At 37.7% G+C, this 6615-nt stretch overlaps 1 long non-coding RNA gene across 2 annotated transcripts; it reads right to left on the reverse strand.

The window, feature by feature from the left end:
* Window positions 1-3374: 3374 nt before the first annotated feature.
* LOC120522529 lies at window positions 3375-4251 on the reverse strand. 2 transcript variants are annotated; one of them, XR_005632411.1, is made up of 3 exons: window positions 4187-4251; window positions 3937-4059; window positions 3375-3392 (listed from the first exon to the last, which is right to left on the reverse strand). It is a non-coding gene; the product is annotated as an uncharacterized LOC120522529 (long non-coding RNA). The 2 variants fall into 2 exon arrangements; XR_005632412.1 differs by lacking the exon at window positions 3375-3392 and adding an exon at window positions 3836-3846.
* Between the last annotated feature and the right edge of the window lie 2364 nt (window positions 4252-6615).

Below are 6615 nucleotides of genomic sequence, written 5' to 3' on the forward strand. Positions count from 1 at the left end.
AATAAGAAATCAGGAAGGGGGCAAATAGTTTTTCACACCACTGTATATATATACATCCTATAGAAAACTACATTGATGTAAACCAGTTTTTCAGTATAAACCTATGACATACAAGCAAGAAAATGCCTTACCTTCTGTAGTAAGTGTATCATTGCCAAAATAAATTTCCAGCTGTTCATTTAGAATTATTTAATGGTTAAGACTTGACAGACTCAGTGTAGTGTGTGGTACAGGTTGTTATGTCAGGGCCATCTGGTCAGTTCTACTGCAGTATTCAAACTCGGTGCTCTTAATATGCTGTTTCCTTGTGTAGTCATACAGGATGATGCTCACCTGAAATATCTGCCATCTCTATCTTGTTAACAGTCGTGATGCTGAAGCACATCAGTGCCTCCTATACAGCTGGACTCCTGGCCTCCTCCAGTCTCAAAGACACTAAAGACAGGCCGATGTGTTTAGCACACCACTAGGACCTGATGGAATCAAATGGAGGCTAAATGAGATATGAACAAACATCTGTCATGTTTTAATCTCTAAATGTAACTTTTGCATAAATAATCTGTATTATAATAAACATATATTTAATGATCTTAAAGAGGTATTTAAAATCTAAAAAGTAATAAAGATCCAATTAAGTCCAATAATTGAATACCCTGATTAACAGGTGCACAGTCACAAAAACTGCAAAATTAGGCATAATAATATAATAATATATATTATTTTTTCATTGTTATCACTCCTTAATTTAATATTGTTCTTTATCATTATGCTGCTGCTGGAGTATGTGAATTTCCCCTTGGGATTAATAAAGTATCTATCTATCTATCTATCTATCTATCTATCTATCTATCTCTATCTATCTATCTATCTATCTATCTATCTATCTATCTATCTATCTATCTATCTATCTATCTGTCTATCATTTAAAATAGTAAACTTCATTATAAAAATAATGATTGAAAGTTGACTATTAGCACTATGGTAACTGTGTTTCTTACATTTAACATTGATAACATGTAGAGACAAACAAAGGATTCTTTAAAGTCACAATTTTATTGACTGCTTTCTTAATATTGTCTGTTCCCTAATACATGAACGTGAGAGTGTCAAGTATGTGATTTGTAATATTCTGTAATGATAATACAGCTAAAAAAAACTTGAATAAGAGATCCACAGACAACAGACTCACTAGAGCTGCTACCCACCTGCTGCCACCTGATTAATGGGCATTTCCCCCCGCGCTCTGATCTCTGCCTGTTGTCGGGTGCGCGCTGTTTGACCGGCATCGGACCTTTTGTCAAAGGAAAAAAATGGTCAGGCGATCTTAGCCTTGATGCTAAACTGGGGGCTGATCATCTTTGTGATCCGAGACGGACCTTTGGGAGCCTGTAAGGCGTCAAAAAGGTAAGTCATCAATGGGGCGGAGCAGATATCCTGCTCCTATCTGCGTGCAGTGCCCGGGGTATGTACAGAGAGTACAGAGAGCGTGATTGACAGACCCCGGCGAGAGGATGTACAAGAAAACTTTAGAGAAAATCTATTACACACCCAAGGAACCTGGCAGTGCATCTCAAACATACCCAGGGGAATCCCGTTACCTTGCCCACCATGTAAAAACCATGCCCTTTTTTAAAGCAAGGCATATGGTAGATGCCCAAGTGTGTAAAACAATAACTTTCAGAGTGGATGTACAAGAAAAAGTTTTAGAGAGAATCTAGGACACATCCAAAGAAAAAACCTGGCAGTGCGTTCCAAACACACCCATGGGCATACCGTTACCTTGCCCACCATGTAAAAACCATGACCTTTATAAAGCAAGGCATATTTCAGATACCAAAAGTGTTTTAAAACAACAAGTTTTATTCAATGATTCCAAAAAAAGATGCCAAAGTGTCTTAAAAACAACAAATTTTATTGAAGCAAAATTCCAAACAAAGCAAAATAAAATCTGGTCTTCACTTTGAGTTACAAACTGTTTGCTATACATTAAAATTGTTTAAAGTATGAATAAAAGCTGGAGAAACAGCTGTAAAATAATCACACAAGCTTATTTGTATACATATTTGCAGTTCACTTGAAAAGAAACAAAAACACAAGAAAATGTATACATATAGGAGTACGCAAATGAAAATTCAAATCCAAACCCATCAGTTGTCGGTAATACACCTAAAATAAAAATGTTTAAGCCAGTACATACTTTATATATTTATATTTCACTAAATGATGCAAGCCTATTTTCTCTGTTTGGAACAGAGCCGACCACATAAAGCTGGTCTTCACAGGCTGAATCAGTTTTGCGTATGCATCAATGGGTATTTCTCCCTGCTCAAATTCAGCTATAATATCATCCACATCAATCTTGATAGCTTTACGAAAACAAGGGAGATTGTACATTTTTAACAAAGCACGCACACAGGACACAAGTCTATCTCTTCTAGCCCTTTTGAGCATAAATAAGCTACTGTATGTTTATATGCAATAAATGGTTTAGAGAACCAAATACTACAAATGTGTCCATCTGGTATGTATTTGTTCTCTTGACATTCAGCACATTTTTCCCCTAAATGTTCAACAGAGCTAAACACATAAGCCCAGATGACTGAGTGACCAATTGTGGTCATGAGGAATCTTTTTCTAGCAGATATAATATAAGGAGAAAACCTTCTATAGGATGTATTACGTGTCACGCTGGGCAGGGACCTGGTTTTCCTTGTTCTAGCTTCCGAGTCTTGGTTCCTCTGACAACAGAAACAAAACACAGTTAGCCGACAGAAAATACAACACAAACAGGTCTTGTTTAGCATGGATAATGCAATTTGCTTAGGTTTCTGTAAATCGATTTTGGCTTTAAAAAATAACTGTAATGGTGATTAGAGACAAGTTCAAAAGCTGCTGTTCGAATATTGGGTTTTGTTGCACGTTGCATCTTTTGTATAAGCTGAAAAGTGTTTACTTGCAGCAACAAACTGCTTCAGACAGTTGAGAATATGATTTTTTGTCGGTTTCACAATTCTTAACCCGCACAATGGTTTAAACATAGAAAACACCGTTTATATTAATCTTTTAATACTGATCTGTCGACAGATGCTGGAAACACAAGGGTGCATCTCCTCAGAATCAGATTCTAGTAAAAGACAAGTGTGCCCATCCTGAGATTCGTCACCCAAACAGCATGCTAAACAAGACCCCGTTAATACATCTCTTACACAACTACTGACCACGTAAGCTACAACAGACTTTACACAATGCTTCATTAAAATCAATCCGGCTCTGTGACTGCGATGGCTCACAGGTGTTTGGGAAATTACACACAGGTCTTGAGACTTCAGATTTGAAGTTGAACAAGCTTTTACACCGTGTTTAAAGACCTGACTGGCCATCTTAAAGTCAGTCTAATATGGGGAAAAAAAAAAAACTTTTTACTGTATTCCCACACAATACATGCATATTCCTGACGGGATATCAGCACAACATAGAATTCTGGACATTATTTCAGAAGCCAACTGGACAGCTTTCACAACAGAATCGTCATTACTGTTGGAGCAGATATAAGCCACACGTCTTCAAAGACACAAAAACATACCACGTGTCAATTACAGGAATAGTATTCCCTATTGATCTATAGATCTAGTCACACGTGAAATAGCCGTTAGGGTTTTTAAATCGGCCCTTCTGTCCGAAAAAAGGAAACACATCACTAAGGCAGTCATTCTTTCAATAAGGCTTTCAATGTCGCAAATTAAATCTTTAACATCTGGTTTTAAATCATCTTTCTTTTAATTGATAAGACCTTTCAAATTTGCTGAAAGCACTTCTTTTGTATAATACTTGGGCTCCGCATGTAATCTGTCAAGTTAAAATAAAATAAAATCAGAACCTATTTTGTACCGCCATTCAAAAAGACTTAACACAAATGTTCTTAAAGTTCAGACTCACCATGTCCAAGGTCGTGCCGTCTAGGCCAGGTGTGTCCGTCTTTTTCTTGTCAAAAGTCGTGCTGCATCCAGCAGCTGCTTCAGTCTTTTTCGTGGGGTGGCGAGTTTCTCTTTTTGGCACCTCCTTTAAAGAAAAAAGTAAAATAGGTGTGAAAGTCAAGAAAAAAGGCAATACACATGTGAAAGCCAAGAAGAAAAAAAACACCTCTGAAAGCCAAGAACATTTATAAAAGGCATACATTCAAAATTACCTGATTAGACTTATCTGCTTCACCTCCACATTCTACAGACTGGTATTCTTCTAAAATGATGACATTGTCATCTGCTTTATGGGTTGGTTTCATTGTTGCAGAATCCATGTCTTGCTTCTTAAAACAAAACAGATGATGGTGTGTCACCGAGATGGATAGATAGACAGATAGATACTTTACTAATCCCCAGACAGACAGATAGATACTTTATTAATCCCCAGACAGACAGATAGATACTTTATTAATCCCCAGACAGACAGATAGATACTTTATTAACCCCCAGACAGACAAATAGATACTTTATTAACCCCCAGACAGACAGATACTTTATTAATCCCCAGCAAGAACTCTTGACTGGCCAAGCAACACAGGGACATGGGTAAGCAGGGAACGCGTTAAGCTCCAATGCCGTGATGGACTAGAGAGAACGCTCGACTGGCCGCGACACAGGGACACGGGTAAGCTGGGAACGTTAAGCTCCGATGCCGCGATGGACCAGAGAGAACGCTCGACTGGCCAAGCAGCACAGGGACACGGGTAAGCTGGGGCCAGCAAGCTCCGGGTGGACCAGCAAGAACGCTTGACTGGCCAAGCAACACAGGGGCCAGCAAGAATGCTTGACTGGCCAAGCAACACAGGGACCAGCAAGAACGCTTGACTGGCCAAGCAACACAGGGACAGGGTAAGCGTAGCCGGTTAAAACCTTGCAAAAGTGGTGGACTCAGCCAACCAACTTCAGCTCGGTCAAAAGAAATGTTAGCTGTAAAACAAGCGTCGGTGTCTCCTTCTGACCTTAATAGCGGCGGACATTGCCAGCCTGCTAGGTCTCAGTCATAGGGAGATGACCACCAGCGCATACCACAACTTACCCGATTCTTGTTATGGAGGAGGCCTGAGGCTTTGAGTCCAATTACCTGTCTTTAAATATGCTTTTGGGCAAAGCTTTTACAACGTTAGGACCAATCAAAACGTTTAAAGATAAGATTTTTTTTAGATAACCCGCCAACATATTTTAACCAATCAACAAACACTGGCCTCATGTTGAACTATCCAATGGAATTACACCATGCTGATTCGGGCATGCGCTGAGTGCATCGAGTGCATCACATGTTCATAACAGCCAATCAGGAAGCAGACAGGTCGGCAGGCTGTGAGGAGTCTAGGCGTGAAAAAACAACATGGCGCTACTGTCAAAATGTATGAACTATGTTAATGGAAAAAAAAAAAAATGTATCAGCATATGAATTAAACAGTAACAGACAAAAATATCGTAACACATACAATGATGGCACGGGTATTCGGGATGTCGCTTTTCTAAGCCAAGGAAATCGGGGTTCACAACCCGGCAGACAACAAAAGTAAGCCATGTACTTTTAAATTCTGTATATTAGCATGATTATGCATTACAGTGTTTTATTACATCATAGACCTATTAATAAAAAAAAAAAAAAGTAAAATGGAATGCTCTTATTGTTATTCATGCGCCATTTAATGTATGATACGTCTAGAAGTTGGACACTCAGGGCAGATGGTCTTGTAAATAAATAAATAAAAATCCGGTAATATTCATGTATATATAGGTCACGATGGTGTGTATGTTTAATTAATGTTTTTAGCCCTGGTATGATTAACTTGTGCCTTAAAATAAGAATAAGAAAAAAGAACCGACGCATTTGATACATATGTTGGCTGCAGGCGCGGCACAGATAGAGCTGTCATTATCTAAGCCAAGGAAATCAGGGTTCGCCTGGGCATAAGATCAAAAGTAAGCCCTGTACTTTTTAAAAATGTGTATATTATTATGATTATGCATACAGTGTTTTATTCTATCATAGACCTATAAAGTAAATGGTAAAATGGAATTCTTTTGTTGTTATTCTTAATATGCGCCATTTAATTTATGATAGGCCTAGAGGCTGGTAAGTCGCGTTACAGCAGATTGTCTTGTAAATAAATAAATAAAAATCTGGTAAAGCGTTAATATTTATGTATATATAGTCATGAATGTGTATACACGTTTATTTAGTCTTTTTACTCCTGACATGATTAGCTTGTACCTTAAAAAGAAGAAAAAACATTATTTTGGTGCATATCAACCATTTTATTAATTAACTAGGATATATTAAGAAATAAAATGTGTATATTTATCATGATTGTGCATTACGATGTCATTCAGTTATAACCCCAATAAAATAAAAAAGGTAAATGGAATTCTAGGTTTCTTTACAAATTTTACAACAGTTGCCACTCGTTGCGATAAGACACGTATACTAACATCCGGGGCCTAGTTGGAACATTGTAGATGTACCCTATTACATAAAATGAAATAATAAAATTCATTGGAAAATACGTTTCACCGTCTGTCTATAACTGATAATGGTGGAACATTCCAGAGGTATTACATAAAATAAATGATGCAATTTAATTGT

The sequence above is a fragment of the Polypterus senegalus genome, unplaced genomic scaffold, assembly GCF_016835505.1.
Source record: "Polypterus senegalus isolate Bchr_013 unplaced genomic scaffold, ASM1683550v1 scaffold_2173, whole genome shotgun sequence".
NCBI lineage: Eukaryota > Metazoa > Chordata > Cladistia > Polypteriformes > Polypteridae > Polypterus > Polypterus senegalus.